The sequence below is a fragment of the Mesoplodon densirostris genome, chromosome 7 (assembly GCF_025265405.1).
Source record: "Mesoplodon densirostris isolate mMesDen1 chromosome 7, mMesDen1 primary haplotype, whole genome shotgun sequence".
Taxonomy (NCBI): Eukaryota; Metazoa; Chordata; class Mammalia; order Artiodactyla; family Ziphiidae; genus Mesoplodon; species Mesoplodon densirostris.
Window position 1 is genome coordinate 76,997,535 of NC_082667.1, and position 27,533 is coordinate 77,025,067.

The 27,533-nt window shown below is 39.7% G+C and overlaps 1 long non-coding RNA gene across 1 annotated transcript; it reads left to right on the plus strand.

The window, feature by feature from the left end:
- The first annotated feature begins 767 nt into the window (after window positions 1-767).
- Window positions 768-26,423, plus strand: LOC132493178 (uncharacterized). The gene is made up of 4 exons (XR_009532958.1): window positions 768-895; window positions 16,522-16,618; window positions 24,782-24,861; window positions 26,036-26,423. It is a non-coding gene; the product is annotated as an uncharacterized LOC132493178 (long non-coding RNA).
- The last annotated feature ends 1,110 nt before the right edge of the window (window positions 26,424-27,533 follow it).

The window sequence follows — 27,533 nt, forward strand, 5'->3', positions numbered from 1 at the left end:
GAGACAGTGCCATTTGTTTTCCATTAATGACAGTGTGAAATTTATGGGCAGATGGTCTAACAGGTGTGACTATAATTTGAGGAGCCTGCTCCCTTGGTTACAGAAGACTGCTATTGTTACTATTATGGAAGCACAACCTCATGACTTTATTGCTTCACTTGATGTAGCCTTTTCCTTTACCCTTAAATCTTTCTACATCACTGAATTGCAGCCAATAGATTTATTTTCTCCCTATGGCTCCATCACAAAAAAAGACACACATGTGTGCACACACACACACACACACACACACAGAGTTTTGTGTATGCCAGTGCTAGAAAAGACAAGCTCATGGTGCATGTATGCAATGGGTATTGTACATTACAGGTCTCTGTGAAATAGTCTTCTGCAGGTTCCTATGTTTATTTTATGAATAATTAACTTTAGTAAAGTTAATTTCCTGAAGATCTTGATGAAGACTGAAGAAAGGAAGTAAATTTTAAAGAAAAAGACTTAGAAACTTGCCCTTTTTGCCCTTTCTTTGTGTCTTAATGAACAAAGGATAACTGGGACATTTTTGAAGTCTTTGCTTGAGTTGAAGACACAAAATGCAACCTGTACTCTTATCATAATATGTTCAGTTTATGAGTACACAAACTTATAAACTGTGAATTTCCCTAAAGTTATTATACCATTTAGAAGATGTTTGCTGGGACGTTTACTTAAAACCAAACAATTGAGGTCTATATGTCCAAATAATTTCCTTCTCTCTTTCTGTCTCCATTTCAGTTTCCTGAGTTTCTGGGAAGGCCTGGTTTCCCCAAAGGAACGATTTCTGGTAGAAGTCTGAAGGTCTGACCCAAGAAAAATAATCCAGTATAGCCAATGAATTGAGGACAAGAAGTTTTCCAATCAGGTAGGAACATTTAATCTCATACATTACAATCACCTTAAGTAAGGTGTGCTGATAGCTGGATATGATTTAACTTCTTGGAAAAAGATGCATATATAACCTGCCCCACAAGGAAGCTGTTCTCAATTCCCTTAGTGGTTGTGGTGTTTATCAGAGAGTGCCTTGGGGGAAGATGAATACAATAACAGTATGATGCTTTTCTTTTCATTTTTAGCTCATTGTTGCCAAGTACCCTTGGTGACCTTGGTGCCTGTGGTTTAATCCCAGGAGGTTAGACATGTGGAACAGCACATTAACCCTTTTTAGTATTTTCTCCCAAGACAAATCATTTTTATAGGTTGTCTCCATGGTCTTGTTGCTTATCAAAATTAAGCATCAAGTCTTCTAAGTGAGCAATAGCCCCTGTCAGTGTGAGGAAATCAGCTTGGTTCTTATTGGGGCACATCTTGGTCTTGGCACAAAGTGAGTTCACATAGGGAGTTAGAAGGAGGAGAATGGGGCATGCGAAAGGGGAGTTCTGTGTTCTCATTTACCTATGCATGTTGAAACTCCACTAAGAGTTTTATTTTCATTAGCAATTTGTGATAAAAACTTAGGGTAGGGCTTCCCTGGTGGCACAGTGGTTGAGAGTCTGCCTGCCGATGCAGGGGACACGGGTCCATGCCCCCGTCTGGGAAGATCCCACATACCACGGAGCGGCTGGGCCCATGAGCCATGGCCACTGAGCCTGCGCGTCCAGAGCCTGTGCTCCACAACGGGAGAGGCCACAACAGTGAGAGGCCCGCGTACCACAAAAAAAACAAAACTTACGGTAAAGGGAATAATGAAGCTGTCCCACTATATGACACAACAAAAGATAGTAGTGACATCAAAATCAGGGCCTATCCATCTCATTTGCAGTTATATACTCAGTGTTTAGCATAGCATTTGATCCCTCATCAGTATTCAATAAGAAGATGCGTGTTGAATGACTTAAGGATGAATTAATGAATGAAAAAAGTTAATATGGTAGAAAATGTGTTTTATCCTTGTATTTTCGTGTGTTGACTTCTGCATTTCAAGACCCAGCACTGTAACTGACACATAGAATATAAGCAGTAAAATTTGTTGAAAGAATGAATGAGTCCCCACAATTCTAAGAATAATTTTAAGACCAACACAGACCCCAAATCTGCCAAGGTCTATGACAGAAGTATCCAGAGAAGAAAGCCTGATCTCAGCTAGTGGTAGAGCTGACAGAATTTATCTAGTTTTAATAATTTACAGCTCATCCCATTACATTTAGGCATAGTACCTACATGAGCCATACAATTAAATGTTGACTGAAAAAAAATGCAGAACCTAAAAGTTGAGAATTATGTTTTATTTAGAGGACATACTGAGGACAAGTCAGGAGACAGCCTCTCAGATAGCTCTGAGGGACTGTTCTGAAGAGGTAAGGGAAGGCACAGGATATTTAGGGGTCTTTGCAAAAAAAAAAAAACAACCCGGTAGTTGGAACATCAACATCTAGCTCCCCCAAGGTAGACTGCAGTGTGTTACCCTTCCCTCGGCCTACCCTGGGGCACCCTGAAGGGCCTACGGGTCTGAATGTGGCCCAGCAAGCCCAGGGGAGCTGGCGGGTCCTCAGAGTTCTTGTCCTGAAACTGGCGCTGACGCGTCGGGGCCACGAGTCTCTAGACACTTACTGCCGTTAAACGAATGCAGAACTGCGACTAAGGCCTCAGGGAACCTGCTTCGCGCCTACCCTTCTGGATGCCAAATCAAGACCTTACGTTGAGGCTAGGGCCCCCGTTGAGATTCCCCTTAGCTCTAGAGCAGGGCAGGAAGAGCTCCCACCCAGGACCTGGAAGCACCCTCTTTCTTTCGAGAAAACTCTTTTTTTTCTCAGAGCCATGCCTGCAGGGACTAGAAACACGGCAACAACAGTGTTTTTCAGGTTTTTTCCGGCTGCAAGAATGGAGCTTTCAAAATGGGAAAACCAGGCTTTTCGCTATAGACGCCATGTCTAGATTGAAACGCAGCCTAAATACGTGTGTTTTCTAACAAGTAAGAGACACAAGCTACCCACTGTGCCCTAAACTGAATCAACTTTTTAAAGCAGGGTGTTCTGCGACTAGCGAACGGCCTCAATGAAGGAATGCCTTCGGTCGGCCGAGGGGCCTGTGTATCTTCCAATATCCGGCAGTGTTACACGAAGAACTGTTCTTTAGTTGAAGTTGCAGTGCAAGCTGAATTTCCCCTTGAGGTATGGTGACTTCATGTATGAGGTCCGAGGAAGAATTGCCTTCCTCCCCTTTGAAGTCCCAAACGACTACACCCAACATGTTTGTCTTTAGTTGAAAGTGGTATTTAAGGTGAGGATTTCAGCCATTTGGGAGATTTACTGAGTTCTCCTGGGTCTCTTCCATGTATACATATTATTAAATTTTGTTTGATTTTCTCCTGTTAATCTTAATCTGTCTCATGTCAATTTAATTCCTAGACTAACCAGAAAAATCTAGAAGGGTACAGGAAACTTTCTTCCTGCCCAACAGGCATTATAGTGCAGGGCACATTGCCTGCCTTTGAAAGCATCTGAACTTCTACACATTGAGAACCCTCTCCTTTCCATGCCCCTTTACCATAGGCATAAAGATTTCTGTGCACATCGAGGCTGAGAAGAACTCCTGAGTCCATTATTGTTTCTCCAGGCAGTCATGAAGACTGTCAGAGAGGAAGAATTTTTCCTCTGCCCTTCTGTAGGCAAATGGAGTCGGGGGTCCCCAAAGAAAAAGAATCAAATATAACTTTTTGACATAAGAGAAGCCATTTTAAGCCTAAATCATTTGTGATCTCAGCCTGGTCATGATGCTTGCTCTTGAACAGGTCTCAGTAATTAATGATCTTGTGAAATAAAATTGTCCCTTACCATCTGGTTCTATAAGAATGAAGTCACTAGCCACTGTAGTCTCTGACCTTGACAAAAAAGTAATTACTTGATCTAAAAGAGAACTGGAAATTTTTCTTTGAGCCAAATTTGAGGATTATAACCTGGGAAGAGCATCTCAGAAAACTCTGAAAACTGTTCTGCCCATTAGAAACCCAGGGAGGTGTATAAGGTTTTTTTGAGACCGAGGGCTGTACATCAAATGACATGTTATTGAAGGTTTACATAATTCAGATCTAAGTGCCATCCTGCTGGTCATGTAACCCCTTACAAGGTCAAGAAGAAATGTTATCTCTTAAGGAGGGAGTTGTCTTGTTGATGTTAGGAGAATGTTGCTCTTTATGGTTGAGCAAGTGTCCCTGCCTATGGGGGAGGTTTGGTCAATGTATAATGCAGATGCACAGTGCACAGTGTGGGGAGAGAGGAGACCAAAGGGCAGAGAAGAATTTATGTTTAAATTTCTCTTGTCTTGCCATAAAATATAAATTTTGTTTCACAACCTTCAACACACCCTGAATGGAATTCAGGATAGAGATCAGGAATGAGGCAGTCTATGCTCTGGGAAAACCCGGCAGAACAGGCCTTCAGATAGTTAGATATTTTCAGAAGATTTTATGAGCCCGGGTTCTTTTATCTTCTCATATCTAGAAAAGCACTAAAATCATTAATGGAGACATCTGCTCCTTGTGACTAGCAGCCACCATTTCGTGACTAGCAGCAAATTTCTGCCAAAATGTGTCCCTGATTCCATGTGTCCCCCTTCACCATGTGCTGACCTTCCCCCTAACTCTTTCGAGCAGTTCCTTAGAGCTATCTGAGAGGCTGTTTCCTTGGCTATAGTCCTCATTTTGCCCCAAATAAAACTTAACTCACAACTCTCAGTTTGTGCTTTTTTTTTTTCAGTTGACAGTTTAAAACTTTCCCAATTTGGCTGTTCAAGGAGCCACCGTTTTGGGAAAATCCCTTGTGTTCTCCTTACTTGCTGCAAGTAATAAAGCCTTCCTTCTCCTGCCCTTTGGCTTGGTTGTGTCTTTTGGCTCAACAAAAGAAGTGTTTCAGGTAACACTTTTAGCTGGTCTAAGAATTAAATTGACGTGAGACTGATTAAAAGGAGAAAATAAAACAAAAGTTTAATAATATGTATATCTAGGAGTCATTTTTGGCCTAAGCCATTTTGCAATGTAAGCCTGGCCAGGATGCTTGCCATTGAAAGGGTCTCAGTAATTAATGATCTTAAAGGGACAAAATAATGCAGAATCAAAGGACTGTTTTCAGGTAAAAGAAGTAACAATAACAAAAATAATTGTAAAGACTCCCAGTTCTCTTTCAATGGTAAAGATTAGCCTGATCAACTGGGAACATAAGGAATGATGATATTGACCTTTTCTGACCCTCATGACTTCAGTCCACTAAAGCTTGGACTCTGTGGACCACCCAAACCCCTTCATGAATATGCATATACCCTTAGCTTAAAAATTCCCCAATTTTGCTGTTCAGGAAGACACTGCTTTGGGAAAGACCCCCGGTGTTCTCTTTACTTGCTGCAAGTAACAAATCCTTTCTTCTCCCAATCTTTGTTTATGTTGTGCCTTTCAGCTTGACACCCACCAAGAGGCAAACCCAGGTTTTTGGGTAACATTAGCTCTTTGGCTGGCAATGAAAATGACATAAGGCAGATTAACAAGAGAAAATTAAATTATTATGTGCACATGGGGAATTCACATAAGTATGAAGAATTCCAAAGACAGCAAGACAAGGTAACATATATATATTCTTGACTAAAGAGAAGTGAAACTGAGCAGGACCCTGTGGGGCTCCTAGGCACTAAAGTCTTTCTGTGTCCCCCATTTCTTGTTTGCAGGGACTAGGCTTCAGCCTCCACAACCTTCCCTGAATTCCAAAGGGTAGGGTCAAATAGTTGCTAATCAGGGAAGGGAGGGGCTGCAGAGACAAGGGAGGAACTGTCAAGAAACAATAGTGCAGCTTTGGGGACAAGATCCTGGTTCTGCCTCAAGGGAAACATATACCAATAACTGAGCTCTTCTACAGAACTAAAACCCCCAACAAATGGAAGATGTTAACTACTTGATGAAGCATCCTTCATTCTAGAGAGAAGGTCACAGTTTGATAACCTTGAGAAGCATAGAAGCTCATCAGGAGACCACTTGAGGCCAGATGAAAGGATTGCAGGCCCTGAACACACCATAATCCTTATCAGCAACCCTGACCTTGAACCATTGCTATAAAACTCCTCACCAAATCCCCCCAGGTTGGGACACACAGTTTTGAGGGCATTAGCCTGCTGTGTCCCCCTTTGCCTGGCAACACAATAAACCTATTCTTTTCTACTTCACCCAAACTCTGCCCCCGAATTCGATTCCATACCAGTGCACAGAGGCCAAATTTCAGCATCAGAAGGAGGTATGGGTCTGAAATTTCAAGGGGAAGTAAGGTAATTCACAGGAAGTTAAAAAGAGTTAATGTTTGGTAAACAAATGTTTGCTGATCCATCCAAAGACAATGAGACACAGAGAGAATTCCTTTTTTGCGGTACGCGTGCCTCTCACTGTTGTGGCCTCTCCCCTTGCAGAGCACAGGCTCCGGACGCACAGGCCCAGCAGCCATGGCTCATGGGCCCAGCCGCTCCGCGGCACGTGGGATCTTCCCGGACCGGGGCATGAACCCGTGTCCCCGGCATCGGCAGGCGGGCTCTCAACCACTGTGCCACCAGGGAAGCCCCACAGAGAGGATTTTGATCAAATGGGCTTTTCAATGTTCCTCCTGTTCTACCACACCTAATATTATACTACATTTATCTCTAGTGATAGCTTCTTCCTGGGACAGGCCTCCTGTCTTAAATTATTTTAGGCAATAAGGGGGAAGTTCAAAGGCTCTTCCTGAGTCTTTTGGGCCTGATTGTTTTCAGCTCAAAATAATCCACATGCCATAGTGGCACATCTTGTGGTGGCCTGCACTTAGACCCATTGGCTCCCGTGCAAATGAGAACCATGCAATGACTCAGGGAGAGCCCTGAGCACATTATTCAGATAGACACCAACATGATGCAATTTTTCTTCGGTGTGTTTAGTGAGAGAAAGCAATACAAGAGGCACTGCCCTTTTACTTTGGGGGAGGTTGAAAGTCCCTTCTTGGAAAGGAAAAATAAGTACTTTTAGAGCATTTAGAAAACCTAAAACCTGTGAGTCAATTTTTTTAAGTGCAGAGTTAATCTTACCCAAATGTGTTTTTTTAAAAATTGCAACCAGTCAAGATCAGTCTCTTCAAGGGGTGCACCAGTTGTGATATTTGCTGACTTTACACTGTTCTGAAATTGAGGATACCTTCCCTCTACTCAGTTAATGTTTATTTTTATTAATTTTTAAAACTGTTTTAAGTAGGAGATCTTTTACTGGAGCCTGAGGATTGATAATGTTAACCACTGTGACACTGCTCTGTTACCTCACATCAACCAAAGAATTGTGCAGGAGCTGATCACATACCCTGTGATTCCCCTCTCTCACCTGGTATTTAAAAATGCTTTCATGAAACCCATCAGGAAAGGGGGTTCAGGTGTTTTGAGCACTAGCTGACCTGAACTCCCTGCCTGGCACGTGCAATAAACGCTGCACTTTCCTTCGCCATAACCTGGTGTCAGTAGATTTGCTTTACTGCACATGGGAGAGCAGACCCACGTTTTTTTATCAGCATATTTATATATATTATTATATATTGTAGGCAATGGAGATATTTTACTTCTTTCCTATTGTGCTGTTTTATTTTTTAACTGAGTTAACCATGAAAGTCAATTTTTGTTGATAGAGGAGAAAAGGTACAAATTAATGAGCTATAGTTAAAAATTTAAAGCTTTTAAAATGCTTGTTATTTATAATGAGATTTATATAATAGAGAATTAGGAAATAATTCTGTATTTAAATGGTTCGATTGTGATTGTGGAACATGAAATTGGTAGTCCACAGGACATATACTAAATTTTCACCCTTAGTGATACTATATTTTTACTGTCCATGTCAAGCTAAAATGTTGTTTTTCAACAATCTTTAGCAAACATATCTTAGTTTTATTATTCAGAGGGAATATAGGAGCTCAATTTGATATAGGGAACTTGAGCATTCCATTAACATGAATTTGAAGAATACACTAAGAATATCTTCTACATTACATTGGAGTAGTGAATTACTGGTAATTATTTAGGGAATTCTTTTGAAAAATACAGTCACCAGGGGGCAATAATTGAATTCTATTGAAATATAGAGATAGATATTAATAAGAATGGAAAATCATATTTTCATTTTATATTGCCCATATCTTCATTTTATTTGTAGGTTTTGAAAGTTTGCAAGAGAAAGATATCAGAATTTATACTTCATTCAGCAGAATCCCTTGGACCAAATGATCACACACTCAGAATACATAAGTGGAGACATTACTGACTGTGGCCCAGGAGACAAGGACAAGACCTAGAAAAGACACAGTAAATAATGGAGGGAAAGAAAGATTGGAATAGACAGGCATTTCTCTTAATGAAAAATGTTAACAGTAGAATCCTTGAGGGAGAATCTTTGAAAACATTGGATTTCTATAACAATAAAAAATTGAGTCCCAAAGTACAATGAGAAATAACAATAATGAATAAATAGGATAAAGAAATTATATGTTAACTGGCATACATTCCAGGAGATTTATCAGACTCCTGCAGAAACCAGGGCTTTCTGGCCTTTAATTCCCCTTGGGCAGAACTGCAGCGCCCCTGTCCCCAGCCCTCAGCCATCACCTCCAGGACTACAGAGGCAGAGTCCTGGCCCTCAAGTCAGGCTGCCTCACTGACTTGAATGCCCATGGAAAAGGGAACATTGATCCTGACCTGAGACACAGCCCTCAGATGTTTGTAAGCTGGAAAGTCTGCATCAGACTTCCTCCTTGCATCTCTCTAGGGTGAACTAGGGAAAACAAAACGTCCCCAAACCCTTTCCCACAGAAGAAGTCTGGGAAAAAACACATGACGATCTTGGCCTTGGTGCCAGGTGAGGCTGATATAACTAGAGCACACCTTCTCCTGGGTTTGGTACCAGAATCCAGGGCCCTGGTGGGAGGACCTGGGCTCTGCCCTGGGTTCCATGGACACAGACAAGCAAGTGTGATCTCAGCAACCTTCAAGGACCCAGATGTGAGAAAGAGGCAATGAAGACACGATGGCTGCTTCAGGGTGGCTTGGTGTCAGCCTAGAACAGCTGGACTTCATAAGGAATAACACACTGTGGAGGGAAATAATAAAGAATTTATAATAGGAACAGAAAATAGTTTTATTTGAGCCAAGCTGAGGGCTATAATCTGGGAGGCAGCCCCTCAAAAGGCTCTAAGGAACTTCTCCACTGAAGCATGGTAGTCTTATACTTTATCAGAACAAAGAACATACATCCAACATGACAGGGGTCTATTCCTTAAAGATTTCAAAAGAGACAGATTGAGGACATATCTAGTGAGACAGTGGGATCCTGGCACGTGGGAAAAGAACCTCGTCGTCGAGAGGGTGTGAACATGGGCATCGTAAGAAGGGAGTCACTTATCCTTCTTTTTGAATCAGACATTTCTTTTCCTTAATGGTTAAAGCAGATGTGCTGTGTGTGCTTGACAGGCTCTTTCAGTTCACACAAAGTTTACACTGAACCATGTATAAGCCTAAATGATTTCCCCATACCTCATTACGTGAAAAATTTCTCCCTCAACACTATAATTTGGGGCTTGACTAATCTTGGCGATAAACCAGACACATAATACCCTCAGCTGTCTAGGCCTCTCCACCTGCAGATCCTGCTGTATCCTCCCCCCAGGGCACAGCACCACAAGAGGGTGTCAGGTGAGGGGTTTGGGACTCAGAGAACTGACTCCCGAAAGTGTTTCTGTTTTCCGAGATAAATAACAATACAGTTTGGATTCTAAAAATCATCCAAATAAGTGAAAAAAAAAAGCTAGACCAACAGTGAATCACAGCGTTTTTCATAAGATAAATGAATGTTATATAATGAAAGAGTAAATAGAGCCCAGAGGCTTTAATATGTAAAATTAAAATGGAGTTCAGTAGTGTTTAAAACACATCCAAAGGTCACATTTATGAGCTGCAAGTCCAGCTGTATTCCACAAGAATTTAGGCAAATGCATGAAAGATGAGTTATGAGTAAAGCACTATCCCCAAACTGTGGGTGTGGGGAAACTCATCCTAGCACTTTGTGCAGAACTAATACATTGCAACCATATCTGGTTTCAAAACTGATATTTTCTGCAACTAAAAAGGCAGAAATAAGCTAAATAAGCTACCTATCCCCCCTTTGTCCTTCAGTTATTAATTAAGACTCCTATTTCTTCCTCTCTTATCTATTTTTTAAATTCCAATTTCAAATGCCAAAATATTCAGCTATTATATATGATATTGTTCTCTTAATTTAGTCTCTACACAGCCTGAAATTTCTTTTTAATTTCCCTATTATATAATTAGTTTTATATTCATCAATTATGTGATATTTCCAGCAGGTACTGAGCTTTTATGCTCCAAATGTATGCCCTTCCATACTTTAATGCACATAAATATACTTTATACTTTTACATCACTTTAAAAGGTAATCTATTGAGTGCAAATTCTGTCTTCAGCATTTTGCTGGGGTCAGCAGTGGGGAGAGAAAATGTAGAAGAAGGAAAAGACATGGCTTATTGTTCTCAAAAGAAGTTACAGAGGAACCTCTGACTTCCTTATCAAAAGGAGGCCCATTTCTTTTTCAATGTCTTTTTTTTTTAATTTATTATTTATTTATTTATTTATTTATGGCTGCATTGGGTTTTCGTTGCTGCGCGTGGGCTTTCTCTAGTTGCGGCAAGCAGGGGATTCTCTTCATTGCGGTGTGAGGGCTTCTCATTGTGGTGGCTCCTCTTGTTGCGCAGCTCGGGCTCTAGGCTCATGGGCTTCAGTAGTTGCAACATGCGGGCTCGGTAGTTGTGGCTCGCGGACTTAGTTGCTCCACGACATGTGGGATCTTCCTGGACCAGGGCTTGAACCCGTGTCCCCTGCACTGGCAGGCGGATTCTTAACCACTGTGCCACCAGGGAAGCCCTCAATGTCTTTTCTATTGACTTCAAATCTATCGGGCTTTAAAATTATTTGTGTGTGTGTGTGCTCATATTCTGACTGTCTCTCACAGCAGATTGTGAGTTCTGTGAAAGTGAGGCAGGAGATAGATGAGCCCCAGGGTAAGCAGCAGGAGTTCATTCCCTCTGGACAGAAACTCCAAAATATCAATAACAGGGCAATCGAGAAAGGAGGCTGTGCCCTGCCCAGATAAGAGATAAAAGACTAGATGTTCCTCATTCTCGTAGTCAAGGAGACCTTCCCAGCTACACATGTGCAGAAGGGTTCCTTGGAGGTCAAAAAGGGAGAGGGCACCACCCCATAGTAAGTGATGACAACTACCCATAGGCCTCTTCGCTAGAATCCATCTTGGCTAAGAGATGCACATGAACACGGGAGGACCCTGAGGTATACCAAATATGGACTCAGAACCAGGCAAAGCAAGATGATTGGTCAAAGGAAACCTGGAAGAAATTCCCCATAAAAGTGATTCAAACTACCATGTGAGCGCAACTCTCTCTCTGAGCCCGCCCATGTGTCTATCCACATGTATTCTTTGTCCTCCTAATAAACACTTTACTTGTTTCACTACTTTCCATCTCTGTGGAAATTCATTTCTACACAACAGACAGGCCAGGACCTTGTCACTGGCCACTAGTCCCTGGTGGTCTAGTGGCTAGGATTTAGTGCTTTCACTGCCCCGGCCTGACTTCAGTCTCTGGCCAGGAACCAAAATCCTGCTTCAAGCAGCTGCAGGCTGAGGCCACCTGAGATGAAAACAGGGGCAATGTTTATCTTGTTTAAGGTCATGTCTTGTTAAAAAACAAAATTCAACTGAGTAAATTTGAAAATCTGATTGGCCTTATTTGATGCTTTATGAATTGGGCAGCATCTCATCTAGTAAATAGAAGGGCACTTTGAGAAGTTATACAGAGTGGAAGGTTTTTATAGAAAGGAGGGTGGGCAAGAAAGTCATTAGCAAAAGAAAAAAAGGTTATTTGGGACCAGTACTATCTTCTCTTTGTAGGGAAGGGAAGCCTTGAGTTTTATCTTGCAGATTGCCTCTTCTTCTTGGGTTGGGGGAGATGGAGAGGGCCCCTGTGATAGATTACCACATTGGTGCTGACCAGAAGATTCCAGATTTCAGAATTAAGATAACATTTCTGGTGAAGGTCGAAATTGCAAGTAGGTTAGGTATTAAATATATGCGTGGTATCGTGGGCTTCAGCACAAATGAAACCATTCTGTGTCAGCGGTTTTCCTCCTTAATAGTCCCTAATGCAGAACTAGCAGAAACCCAACAAAGATTTTTGAAAAAGTAAATGAGTGCCTAACTCAATTGGTCAACTGGTGTAAAGAATGTGGCATAGGGCTTCCCTGGTGGCGCAGTGGTTAAGAATCTGCCTGCCAATGCAGGGGACACGGGTTCGAGCCCTGGTCTGGGAAGATCCCACATGCCGCGGAGCAACTAAGCCCGTGAGCCACAGCTACTGAGCCTGCGCATCTGGAGCCTGTGCTCCGCAACAGGAGAGGCCGCGACAGTGAGAGGCCTGCGCACCGCAATGAAGAGTGGGCCCCACTCGCCGCAACTGGAGAAAGCCCTCGCACAGAAATGAAGACCCAACACAGCAAAAATTAAATAAATAAATAAATTAAAAAAAAAAAAAAAAAAAGAATGTGGCATAAGAATAAAAAGATCTAGAGAGCAGATGAAAGAAGCTTTTGTTTATATTTTTAAAAGGAATGTCTTCTGTGTTTTCAAATTACTGCAAATCTAATCAGCAATGTTGATGTGACTATTAAAAATGATGCTTTTTGAAAGGTTAGAGAAAGGAAAAACAAGAAAAAAAGTTCCTCCTAGTAAGATTTGTTTCCTTCTGGTCAGAATAGTGAAGAGATACTTTTAACAAGCCAACTTTTTCATATGCAAAAACAAGTTTTAGAATGTCAAAAAGTGCCCCATCTGGGGCATTATTCTCCAGAGCCTGAAGAATACTGTGACCACATGATTTTAGAAAAATATCACCTTCTCCTTTTCATGGGTATGAGCCCATGAAACTAAGAGCTAAGAATTTCCCAATTCTGCAAAATACACCGTAGGGAATATAAGATGAAACAGAGCTCTGATTACCCATTCTCAGTTGTTTATGGCTGGTAATCTTAAAATCTCAAACAAACAAACAAATGTAGTCTCTCAGGGTTTCAAACTCCTCAGCCCAAAAGGGAAAATCCCAACGAATGTTTAGCCACTGACAGCCCCAAATGGCTAAGAGAATGAATACCCTGGTATTATCACACACAAGTTCTACTACTTACTAGAGAAATCTCAACCAGCAAAACATGTGTCTTTTTCCCTTTACCACAGAAATCAAAAGTGCCATGGGCCAATGATGCCTGGTCAGTGGCAAGTGTTCAGGGCCATCTCTGAGACAAAGGTGCTCAAGCAGCTGCTGAGTAGTATCCATGAGCTGCCACTGGCCAGGGGCCAGTGTGCTATGGTTGAGATGCCCACTAGGGATGGTGGCCCCTTCATGGTTGCCCAAATTATTGCCAAACCAAACACAGATTCACTCACCCACTGCAGAGCAAAGCCAATCTACTGATACCAGCTGTGGTGAAGGAAAGTACAGTGTTTATTTGCAGGATGCGAAGCAAGGATAACAAGCAGCTAATGCTCAAAAGACCCAAACTCCCTGAAGACTTCTGGGCAAGTGTTTCTAAAGACAACATTAGGAGTGAGGGTCTCAGGGTGAATTATCAGTTCATGGACATTCTTTTGATTAGTTGGTGGAGAGGTGACAGGGTGATATTTTGGGAACCTTAATCATCAGCCTTCTTGTTCCAACCAGTCTGGGACCTACATGCTTGTGATCAGCACGTAGTCAAATCCTCCATCAGGTGGAGAACCTTAGTGTCTACAAAAAACGCTCAAGTGTCGTGGTCCATACGTGGGTTGGAAAAGAATTTCCAGACACAAGGCAGAATGTAAAGAAGATAGAATTTATTAGAGGAAAGTGTCTCTGCCAGAACAGCAGGCTGACTTCCTAGTAGTCTGGGGGAGTGGACCCCAAACATGTGCTATTGATCAGTTTTTATAGCCAGAAAACAAAGGAATGCTCCAAGGTGAAAATTTCGTTTACTAATTGGTCAGGGCACATATACTTTCCTTCTATAGGGTGGCAGTGGGACATGGAATATGCCTTTTCTTATTTGGGACAGGTCTCATCGCCCAGCTGGGCTCAGGAATTTCATAACCATCACAACATGGTGGGGAGGGCAATTAAGGGTCTGATAAGGGGTGTAACACTGACACTTTTTCAGAGAGGGTTGTCCTTTGTCCTTGAAGCACCATTGTCCTTGGAGCACCACATCAAGGATATGTGTCAGACTGTTATCTATATCCCTTGAGGAGAAAGGGATATAGACAACACTGTTTTTCAATCTATTGTTACTTTTCTTGCTTGACTGCTTTTCCTTTGTTTCTGAACTTTGTCAGTTCTATAATCATTAACTGCTCTCTGGAAATCAAGGGAGGCCTAGGAGACTAAAGCTTTGTTCTTCCAACTAGAAGCAGGGAACACTGGGAGTCTGTCACTGGGAAGGCCCCACAGGATCCTACTCAGTTTCACAATCATGAATAAAGTTGTTTCTATGAACGTTCATGTACAAATTTTGTGTGGACATATTTTTCTAATTTAAATTCCTAGGGGGTGAAATTAGGGGGTTGTATTAATGCCGAACTGTTTTCCAAAGTAGTACATCATTTCACATTTTCTTCAGGAATGTATGAGACTTCTGGTTGTTCTCCATCCTTACTAACATTTGATGCTATCAATCTTTTTAATTTTAGTCATTCTAGTAGATGTGAAGTTATTTGCATTGTGGTTTTAATTTTTCTTTGATGACTAATAATGCTGAACATTTTAAAATGTTGCTTATTTACCATTCATGTATCTTTGGTTAAGTGTCTTATTAAATTTTTGCCCAATTTAAATTAAATTGTTTGTCTACTAAGTAGTGTTTTAGTAAAAGCTGGAGAAGAAGCAAGTTTGGCTGGATTACAGAAAACAAGGGGGAGAGTGGTAGGAATGAGGCCAAGAGAGACATGGGAGAAGGGGAGAACAGATCAAAAAGGACTTTGAGGCCTTGGTGAGAACTTTGGATTTATTGTAATTAAATTGAATTCACTGGATGATGTTGAGTATACAGTGGCACAATTGGGCTTAAATTTTAAGGGACCACTTTGGCAGCTCTGTGAACAGGCCAGAGGAATGGGAGTAAACACAGGATAGACCAGGAGGTTATTGCAGCAGTCAGAAAGAGAGAAACTGGTTAGCTGCAGTTCTGAATGACCTTCCCCCTCACTCTTGTTCCTGACATTCCAAACTGCATAATTTCAGATGTGGAAGACTGAGAAATTTCCTGGATTTTCTCAACAGAATAGTGACTTACTCAAGGCCTTTAAGTGGAACACACTCTACTGAGGGTTGAGAGAAAGCTGACAATAGTGGCTTGCTTAGCTTAACTCAGTGGTTATGGTTGTTCGTTGTGGTTGCAATATTATGGTTGTGTGACTCTTTGGTTAGTATTCACTTTCTCCATCTTGGAATATACGTTTGATGAGGATGGAAAAATTATCTCTGTTTTTAACTCACCACTGTAGCCTCAGTTTGAGCACAGTGCCTGCCACTTAGCATTTAGTCAATGGGTTTTTTTGTAGGGGAGTGAATGTGTGTATGTGTGAGGGAGAGAGAGAAGAGGGGCAGAAACAGAGAGGGGAAGAGACAGACATAGGGACAGGGGAACAAGTCCATATTGCCAAAGAACAGGACAATATTTTCTGTGAGTAGAATGCTCAGAGCCTGTGTACTGTGTTCTTTTCTACTTTCTCAGGTTAGATTTATCACTTCATAAATTTTCTTTTTCTTACCCAAAATGAATCTACATTTTTTTTCCTTATAAGTATAAAGAAAAAGATTTTTGTGTGGGGGGGGATTTTAATGTCTCACTACAATTCAAGTACCATACATGTCTCTTTCTATTATTTGTATATCTTGAAAATATACCAGCATTATTGTCTAACACAAAGGAGGCACTAAATAAAATTTTTTCTTTGAAACATTGGTACTATAAATTATAAGAGACAGGAGCCATGTTTTCACAGCTCTGTTTCTTGAGCACCCAGCCCAATGGTATTGTGGAGATGGAATAACAATCACCATGAGCACAGGTCACTGCTGACAAAGGGACTTGCTTTCTCTCTAAACCATTTGACTTTGTTGGTGCCCAGGGCAGGATGCTCCAAAATATGCCTCAGTGGAATATTACTTTGAATTAAAGTTACTGAAGAAATGACTGATGCAAGAGAGACACACTGACCTTCCTATCTGTCTCCATGAAAGCAGGAAATTAGTATCTCATGTGAATGGTGCCCTCCCTGTACCAGGAGGTAGAAAGACATCATTAGCACCAGAGATAGGGAATGCAGGGTCAAGAAGGCTGTATAAACCTTGTTATTTCTTTAACTCAAGAAGGTTGGCAGGGACATTTCTTCCTCCTCAACAGCTGACAAGACAACCAGGAGGCTGGCTAAACCCTGCTTCCCACCACAAGACTGCTGCAGCTGAGAGATCCTAGGACACATGAGAAAGGCCAGCAGAAGGTAAAATTTCTTATCTCCTCAACTTCCCAGGCCTGTAAGATCTGGTGGGAGGGAAAGTGCTTAAGAGTCTCCTTTTCTCTATCTCTAAATTTAGATTATCAGAAGAAAATACTTATGGAGCAAGATCCTTGTGACATAGAAAATCTGGTTTTTGGAAATGAGTAATCTCGTCTCAGTTTTTCTTAATCCTTTCCTCCCAGAGACAGTCACTGTTTTTCTTTGTCTCTGTCTCCTGAGTCATGTTTCATAAGAAGAAAGAACCATAGGGCAGAAGACAGGCATAGGCCCTATAAGCCTGCTGTCTGAGACAGCCTCACAGACTGGTGAGTTACCAGTTCTCTCCAGTCCAGTGCCTATTAAGACAAACTTTGCTGTCAGTCCTCTGTATAAAAACTGGATGAGATTTTTCCTTCTGTATTTTTCTGTGTCCTGAGAGTTTGGCTTTTTGTCCAGTGAGAATATTCTCTCTGGTCTCCACCATCTGGATGGTGTATTTACTGGGGTGCATCTGGTAACCAGTTGAATTGACTAGGGTTCTGAGACACAAAGTCATAAACAGCACACTCTAGTCTTGTTGTGCCAGCTGTCAGAGGAGTTTGTCCTAAGGGGGCCCAGTCCATAAGGGGCCTTTGTTGTTTCAACCTTCATTGCCTTGTTAGTGTTGGAAAAGTCCCATTCCAGCAGCCTATGCCTGATGTCACAGATTAGTAGGTTTGGGATCAGATGTGCCTCAAATTCCCAGGAGAGACCAGGGACACAGTTTGCATTATACCACCCTTACTGCCTGTGCAGTGAAGGCCTTTGCTTTCTTAGATTATCCTTGGAAATGAATTTGCACATTATAGGGGCTATCATCCGTGCCCTCTCCATCTGAAAGTATGCTTATTTCATCCATGGTAAGGATTTATTCTAAGCCTGAAAAGTTACCTCTGGGTCATTCCATAAAAAGGCTTACTGATTTGAGTCACTATTTGAAATTAATGAAAGGTCTTACTCCTCAATGGCCAGATGATGGATCCTTTAAATTTGCTGTATTTAAAAGATTACCTTTTTGAGAGCTCTCATCATAAACAGCTGTCATATTGGTATTTACGGAAGGATCAAATTGAAAGGAAAAATAATGTATAACAGCTAGCCTTAGGGAATCGTTATTAAGATGAAATAACAGAAATTAAAGATCCAACATGAATTCCCCTTTTTTTTTTTTTTTTTTTTTTTTCTTTTTGCGGTATGCGGGCCTCTCACTGTTGTGGCCTCTCCCATTGCGGACAACAGGCTCCGGATGCGCAGGCCCAGCGGCCATGGCTCACGGGCCCAGCCGCTCCGCGGCATATGGGATCCTCCCAGATCGGGGCACGAACCCGTATCCCCTGCATCGGCAGGCGGACTCTCAACCACTGCGCCACCAGGGAGGCCCATGAATTCCCCTTTTTAAGAAAAATTTTAAAAATTGCCCCATCTCCTCAGCAATTCCTTAGGCCCTCCTACAAATAATTAGGAAAAGATAAGTTGGAAGCCAATATTCAAGAGCTAATAGAAACAATTATCTTTGTCTTCCAAATCTCTACAAAACCAGAAATGCAACTTAGGAACAAGTCAAGGCCCATTTATCTTCACCAACCCTGCAACCTATTCCTCTCAAATTCTTGTAGATATTATAAAAGTTGAGGATAATTGGAGCAAAATTGCCCTGTACTTAAGAAGAAACAGTTTTTAAAATAATAATTACCCTGAGACTTATGATAATAGAAAAATACACTCCAAAACTCACAGAAGAAAATTTACACTTTTTTCTCTGTCCCTTAAAGTTATAAATCTTACCATGTCTTTGAAATGTAAGCACAGCCACATTGCCTGAGACTGAGCCCAGATTATCTCAATTGTTAGAACCTGAAACTAAAATTTAAAGAAAAAAAAGGAAAGAGGTTTTTTTTTTAAACAAAAACCACCAGAAAAACCCTCTCTTGCTCAAACTCTAAATCACAGTCTCCTTAAAATTGTTTATCAAGGGCAAGTACACTTAAAGGGCAAGAAGACTTAAAAGTCTTCTCCATAAATAATAAAAGACTGTAGCTATCTGAGTGAGTAAACTTAGTTTATTCCAACAAGCAATATAAAAATTCTCAAAAATATAACAAAAACGAATACAAATATTTTTCAAATTCACATGATCTAGGATAATTTTTGGTAAGTAAAATCTAGTTCAGGTTTAATGGTTTAATTAATACAGACATATCTTAAGAGTTATCAGCATTAAGTATAATAGCTTTATGCTATGTAGTTTTACTAAAAGTCAAATAAGCTCATGTTATCTCTTTTACAAATTTTCTCAGAAAAAAGTAATAATAATAATAATTTAAGATGATGGCTAACACTACTTTAACATCTTATGAAATTGTCATGAGTAATATGAGGGATTGTTAAGAACAAATTAATTAAATAGACATAAGATAAGAATTCTTTTAGGTAAACTTTTTTTAGCAATAATTGTGTTTGCTATGTCAACTTAAATAGTTTTCTAAATGTCTTTGATAAATTGTACCCTTAGAATTTTGCTAAGTTAAATTAAATGAATTGAATGTCTAGATCATTTCCAACTAAGACAAAATACTGAAATATTAATTGCTGAACGAGTCTAAGTTTACCTACTTTTGACCTCTTATTACACACTAAATATGTTTGGTTCTATTAGTAAACATGTCTTGTGCTTCATTAAAAGCTTGTACTATGAAGTAGAATATGTTTCTAGAAATTATGAAATGTATTTATAAGTTTGCCAAGCCACAAAATACTTACACAGTTCATAATTTTTAACTTTATCTTTACAAAAAAATTAAAGCTTCAAAGGATTAAGAATTGTAAATAATAGATGTGGTTAAAGCTACTAGGAATTATAAGGAAATTAGAATATATTTTGGGGTAAGAAAAAGTGTAAGGTATGGAGATGTTTTTGTTAATGTAAAAACTTTGTTAAATGATTTTTGTCCTAAAGCTGGTAACTTCTAAATGGGAAAGAGAACAAGGGACAAATCAAAATGGACAGAGAAAGTTGTAAGAGGTTTGTTAAAAAGGAATCTTTAGAAAGGAATTTTATGTGTAGTCAGGTCTAAGATTGGAATGAATTTAATAAAGTGATTGAGTTTTAATATCCAAAGTAAGCTGGTAGAAAATTAAAATTTGTTTTTTCTCTCTTTTTGCAAAATTTTCTTAATTGTTGGTCTGCTCTTAATGAGAAATTGTAAACAAAGACTTTTTTTTACATTTAATGTAATCTGTCTAGCAAAACAAATATTGTACATTTTGTCTTTATGAGTCTGATAATTTTGAAGAAAAACTGAGTGCTTTCAATATTAAAAGAGCTAAGTCTTTTTACACTATTTAACTATCTGTATTTACATGTGAATCTTTGTCACTTTGATTAAATTGATAACTAAATATTAATTCACAGTGACATATGATCATATTTGACAAAGTGTTTTAAAACATTTTTATTTTTGAAAAAGTAGATTTTCCCCCAAGTCAAATTCTAAATGAAGTCTTATTGACCTGGAAATAACGTTCAGGTTTTCCAGAGGCCCCTTGGAACACCTTAAAAGATTTGTTTTATCTTATTAGAAAAGAGAGCTATGAAACTCATTAGGCTTATTTGGTATGTTACTTACATGGGAAGCATTGCTAAATAAATGATCATAAACCCTAGGTTATATCATAAGGGTGAATGTTATTAATATAAATGTTCTAGAAAGTATATGAAATTCCTAAAATTGGATATGTCCTAGTATAATGTTATCAGTCATAATTCTAGTTATTATCTTAAATGTTTTGTGTCACAGAGATAAATTTTCTTGTCAATTCCATTAGAATGAATCAAATTTTTAGTAATGGATATTTGTCTTTTATTATTTAGACAATGGTTTTACTCAGATGCTTTTACAAAAGCTTCCTGAAAATGTGTTTCATGTTCAGAGAAATTCATGGAAAAGGATCTAACAAGTATTCTAGAACACAAGTTTCTGATGAATTTCAAATCATTACACTGAACTGAGTAAGAATTTACAAAACCCTAATGGAGAAATTGATGGTTTCATAAAACTTCTAACAAAAGATCAAACAGGGCTTCCCTGGTGGCGCAGTGGTTGAGAATCTGCCTGCCAATGCAGGGGACAGGGGTTCGAGCCCTGGTCTAGGAAGATCCCACATGCCGCGGAGCAACTAGCCCCGTGAGCCACAAATACTGAGCCTGCGCGTCTGGAGCCTGTGCTCCGCAACGAGAGGCTGCGATAGTGAGAGGCCCGTGCACCGCAATGAGGAGTGGCCCCCACTTGCCGCAACTAGAGAAAGCCCTCACACAGAAACGAAGAGCCAACACAGCCATAAATAAATAAATAAATAAAAATTAAAAAAAAAAAAAAAAGATCAAACAAGACAAGAATTAATTACATGGGACTAAGTAAACTGAAGAAGATGGATATAATATTTTATGATTTTAAAAATAAATTTATTTATTTTATTTATTTTTGGCTGCATTGGGTCTTTGTTGCTGGGTGTGGGCTTTCTCTAGTTGCAGCGAATGGCAGCTACTCTTCGTTGTGGTGCGTGGGCTTCTCATTGCAGTGGCTTCTCTTGTTGTAGAGCATGGGCTCTAGGTGCATGGGCTTCAGTAGTTGTGGCTCGTGGGCTTTAGTAGTTGTGGCTCAATGGCTCTAGAACGCAGGCTCAGTAGTTGTGGCGCGTGGGCTTAGTTGCTCTGCGGCATGTGGGATCTTCCTGGACCAGGGCTTGAACCCATGTCCCCTGCACTGGCAGGCAGATTCTTAAACACTGTGCCACCAGGAAAGCCCCATTTTATGATTTTTTTTTTCGTGGTACGCAGGCCTCTCACTGTTGTGGCCTCTCCCGTTGCGGAGCACAGGCTCCGGACACGCAGGCTCAGCGGCCATGGCTCACAGGCTCATATCAATCAGTGTGATACACCACATCAATGAATTCAGTAAAGTCACAGAATACAAAATTAATACACAGAAATCTCTTTCTTTCCTATACACTAAAAACAAAAGATCAGAAAGAGAAATTATGGAAGGAATCCCATTTACCATCACATCAAAAAGAAAAAATACCTATGAATAAATCTACCTAAGGAGACAAAAGACCTGTACTCTGAAAACTCTAAGATGCTGATGAAAGAAATCGAAAGTGACACAAACAGATGGAGAGATATACCATGTGCTTGGATTGGAAGAATCAATACTGTCAAAATGACTATACTACTTAAGGCAATCTACAGATTCAATGCAATCCCTATTAAATTACCAGTGGAATTTTTTTTTAAGATTTTTTTCATGTGGACCATTTTTAAAGTCTTTATTGAATTTGTTACAATATTGCTTCTGTTTTATGTTTTTGTTTTTTTTGTTTGTTTGTTTGTGTTTTTTTTTTGGTTGCATTGCATGTGGGATCCCAACTCCCTGACCAGGGATCTAACCTGCATCCTCCTCATTGGAAGGTGAAGTCCCAACCACCGGACCGCCAGGGAAGCCCCCACCAATGGCATTTTTCACAGAACTAGAACAGAAAAATTTAAAATTTGTATAGAAACACAAACCCCCAAATAGCCAAAGCATACTATGAAAGCAAAAATGGAGTTGGAGGAATCAGGCTCACTGTCTTCAGACTGTATTACAAAGCTACAGTAATCAGTATGGTACTTGCACAAAAACAGAAATATAGATCAATGGAACAGAATAGAAAGCCCAGAAATAAACCCACACAACTATGGTCAATTAATCTATGACAAAGGAGGCAGGACTATACAATGGAGAAAAGACAGTCTCTTCAATAAGTGGTACTGGGAAAACTGGACAGCTACATGTAAAAAAATGAAATTAGAACAATTTTCTAACACCACAGACAAAAATAAACTCAAAATGCATTAAAGACCTAAATGTAAGACTGGATATTATAAAACTCTTAGAGGAAAATCCAGGCAGAACACTCTTTCACAGCAGCAATATCTTTTTGGATCCACCTCCTAGAGGAAAGAAAACAAAAACTAAAATAAACAAATGGGACCTAATAAAACTTAAAAGCTTTTGCACAGCAAAGGAAACCATAAACAAAACAAAAAGACAACCTACAGAATGGGAGAAAATGTTTGCAAATGATGAGACTGACAATGGAATAATCTCCAAAGTATACAAATAGCTCATGCAGCTCAATATCAAAAAAGCAAACAACCCAATCAAAAAATGGACAGAAGATCTAAACAGACATTTCTCCAAAGAAGACATACTGATGGGCAAAAAGCACATGAAAATCTGCTCAACATCGCTAACTATTAGAGAAATGCAAATCAAAACTACAATGAGGTATCACCTCACACCAGTCAGAGTAACCATCATCAAAACGTCTACAAACTGTAGACTACAAAAATGTTGGAGAGGGTGTGGAGAAAAGGAGTCCTCCTACACTGTTGGTGGGAATGTAAATTGGTTCAACCACTATGGAGAATATTATGGGATTCCTTAAAAAACTAAAAATAGAACTACCATATGATCCAGCAATCCTACTCTTAGGCATGTATCTGGAGAAAATTATACTTCCAAAAGATACATGCACCCCAGTGTTCAGTGCAGCACTATTCACAATAACCAGGATATGAAAGCAATTTAAATGTCCATTGACAGATGAATGGATAAAGAAGATGTGGTACATATATACAATGGAATATTACTCAGCCATAAAAATGAATGAAATAATGCCATTTGCAGTAACATGAATTGACATAGAGATTATCATACTAAGTGAAGTAATTCAGAGAAAGACAAATATCATATGATATCACTTATCTGTGGAATCTAAAAAAATGATACAAATGAACTTAATTACAAAAGAGAAACAGACTCACAGACTTAAAAAACAAACTTATGGTTACTAAAGGGAAAAGGTATGGGGAGGGATAAATTAGGAGTTTGGATTCACATATACACACTACTATATATAAAATAGATAATCAACAAGACCCTACTGTATAGCAAAGGGAACTCTACTCAATATTCTGTAATAACCTATATGGCAAAAGAATCTGAAAAAGAATGGATATGTGTATATATATAACTGAATCATTTTGCTGTACACCTGAAACTAATTCAACATTGTAAATCAACTGTACTTCAACATAAAATTAAAATTAAATTTAAAAAAAAGAGATTAAAAAAAGAAGTGTCTTCCAATGCAAGGATCAGATCAAAGAACATGAATGGAATATTCCTACTGGGACGATTAGGAGGATAACACATCCTTGGTAGGTGCAGAGCCTGTTCACTTATCCTCTGACTTTCCTTGTTCCCTTTCTCTACTACATCCAATTAAGCAGATAAAAACTTTGAGAAAGCTGCCTCTTCCTTCACCAATGCCAAGAAGGACAAACTCAAAGAGCCATTTGTCTGTCTGTCTTCCTCTGATGTTGCTTCTTCATGTTTGAGCTATTGGGAGGAGAGAGAGGCAATAAATTCTCTTAATAAAAGCAAAAAATAAAAATAAAAAATAAGCCTATATGGTCAGTCACAATCCTTGCTATACTTATATAAATAAGACCAAGTTTATTGAATCTAGACTTATTTTGCAAACAAATTTGTCTTAATTTGGCTATCTTTGATAAAAATGAGGGTGATTTTAGAGAGAAAAATTATCTTTCGATAGAAACCAAAATACATATTGTGGATACTAGATTCTAGTGCTATTAATTTTCCTTGAAGTTTTGTTAATTACCTGAAAACTGGACTGTATCCTGAATTTTTCTAGTTTCCTCCACTACCTGACTACAACTCTCCAAACTAGTGTTTCCAAATTTTCTCCCACCCTTTTGACTTGGAATAATTGAAACTAAAACTGCCTTTTTTTCTGAAGTCCTGCATACTGAAGGTAGATATCTTAATATAAACTTCAGAGAAATCTCCACAGCAGCTCATGTTTAGACAGTCTTCTTCGTTCCTGTTGCTATATGGACCACTCAGAAAGTTTACCTGAACATCTGATGGACATTCAAACTACAAAAGATGCTTTAACCCTGACATTTAGAAATCTTCTCAACTGTCTACCCTCAGAACTCAAAAACTGATATGAAATTTGCCTCAATTATTAACCATTGTTTTTTTGTCTCCATAGCAATGCCTCTTATTAAATACCTGATTGTACAGTAAGCTTAACTTCTACTTGGAAATACTGCTTTGGAAGAGAAAATTAAGGTAAAATGATCATATGGATGGACTCTAATCCAATATGACTTGTCTCTTTATAAGGGGGGAATATTAGAACACAGACATGCACAGACTGAGGGGCAACCATGTGAGGACACAGTGAGAAGGTAGCCATCAAAGGAGAGAGACCTCAAAGAAACTAAACTTGATACTTTGATCTTGGACTTCTAGCCTCTAGAACTATGAGAAAATATATTTTTGTCGTTTAAGCCACCTAGTAGCCAGTGTGGTCTTTTGTTATGGCAGCCCTAGCAAACAAATACAATCACTATTAGGGAAAAAAAAATCATGTGCTTTGTTATTCCAGTAGAATGATTTTAACACTGATTACTTCTTACCTTGAGATTATAAAAGACAGTGGTAAACACTACTGTAGAGTATATATGAGTTGTGTCCTATGAAACAAAGGTAGTTAACAAACACCTCTCAGCTGTAGATGATGCCATGTGTTCATCTGATCAGCAAGAGGACACGAGTGGAAGGGAGAACCTTTTCTGCTTCAGACAAGCAACTTCCTGGGTTACCCTGAGTATGACAAAGAGGGCCATTGCTTGGGGACCAGGTCTCCAAGCAGTCCCAACAGGCCTCAGGAACCCACAAGAAAATTGTGAAGGAAGAATATTACTAGCCAGGCCCATATGAATCTTTTCCTCCCATCACTGCTCTTTTGTGAAAAATTCTTCCAAATACACATTTTTGTCCCAAAATATCATGTTGGACGCTCGCTACTAGGAGCAAATTTTTCTAGCATCTCTGTTGGATGAATTTTCACACTTGCAAAATCACTCAGAAAAGAGTTCATCCTCCCAATACCTCCCCTGCACCAGTGTCCCCCTAAACAGCATCTGACCACAATATGAAGGAACTTACCTCCCAGGTAAACAGGTGCTTGAATGTGATTTAATTATCTCTGCATCCTCTCCCTGGTCTCCCTGTGAAATCCAGTCACCTCTTTGCATTAAAGCATATCTGTGAGAAGCCCTGTAAGGTGCTGGCTATTCTCAATTCTGTCCTGCTGGTTTCTCTGAAGTGCCTAGAAGCTGTCCTCTCCACACACAAACTGTTCTGACAAACTTCATTTGAATGATTTGGATTTTAATTCTCAATTTGCTTCTGTTCCTAAGCCTTAAGGCTTTTTTTTTTTTTTTTTTTACCAATTCAGAAAAAAGCATCATTAAAAAAAAGACAAGGTTGGGCTTCCCTGGTGGCGCAGTGGTTGAGAGTCCGCCTGCCGATGCAGGGGACACGGGTTCGTGCCCCGGTCCGGGAAGATCCCACATGCCGCGGAGCGGCTGGAGCCGTGAGCCATGGCCGCTGAGCCTGTGTGTCCGGAGCCTGTGCTCTGCAACGGGAGAGGCCACAACAGTGAGAGGCCTGCGTACCGGAAAAAAAAAAAAAAAAAAAAAGACAAGGCTACTCGCAGATCTAACATGCTAAGCTTTAACTTAGTACGTTCTTAGGACTGATGTTTTCCAAGGAACAAACTTTCTTGTTTCCTGTGTACAAAAAGTGAGAAAAAATAAAAATAGTGGTATCTTCACAGTTGAGTTCTTAACATATTTTCTGATATATGTAAAAAGAGAAAAATTTGCAAAATGAGTACCAACATTTTTAAAAATAATAATTAAGCCTAAATCCCTGGATTTATCAATTTTATAAAATAAGAAAGTAACATTTTATAAAATACAATTTTATGAAATATGATTTTATAAAATTTGTTTAGCTAAGTAACAAATGATTTGCCCAAAAAACAGATTTAGCAGGTGGAGTCCAGGGGGCACATTCTACAAAATAAGTTTATTGACACTGTAAAGGGTTACTAGCATAAAATTGTGGTGGGAATAAAAAGGGCAGTGACCTTCCTCCTGAAGTTTAGGAGTGATCCCTGAATTGAGAGATATCTGAGTTGAAGTGGTCACTGGAAACAAATGGTAGAGACAAATCACAGAGAGCAGACTGTATCAATTTCCAGCTTCTGGACTCAGAGAAGGAAGGAAGAGCTTCAGATTTCATTGCAGAGAATGAGGCTGAGAAACTTTAAAATCAGATGCTTTTTCCCAGATCCAGGGGGCCAGCTAATGCACAAAAATGCTTAAAGCCACATAGGTATGTCACCTTTATTTCCTAGAGAAGATGTTAGCATTTTCTAAATCCTCATCTACCGTGCCTGGCATGCATTATTTTATAGCTTTCTGGAAGTTTCATCAGCACCACTGGTATATCTGTAGTACGATGTGTGCGTGGAGAGTACAGAATGTAGGTCCGGGCTGGGGGCAACGGACTCTTCTAGCTACCACAGTGAGTGGTGCCCCTGCAAACCTGAGTAAGGAAGACAACTTGCCTTTGGGTGGGTAGTGTTACAATCTGCATGTCTAGGGGCACAAATGTAAAGACCGACCCTGTTCTGGGAATGATTATGATTCTGACTGACCTCAAAGGGGTAATTATGAAACCCCTGGATCATCAGGATCTGGATGTTCCCTACTTTTTCCATGGTGTGATCATGACCGAAAGTGTGGCTGTAGATATCTGGGAACATTTCCAGAAATGTCCTCCTGTAGGAGTTAATTATAAAGTAAATGTGTATAAAAGAGAAAATAATATTGAAACCTATCAAGGGGAGTAGATCTTAAGGGTTAATATTGTAGATGGACTACTTT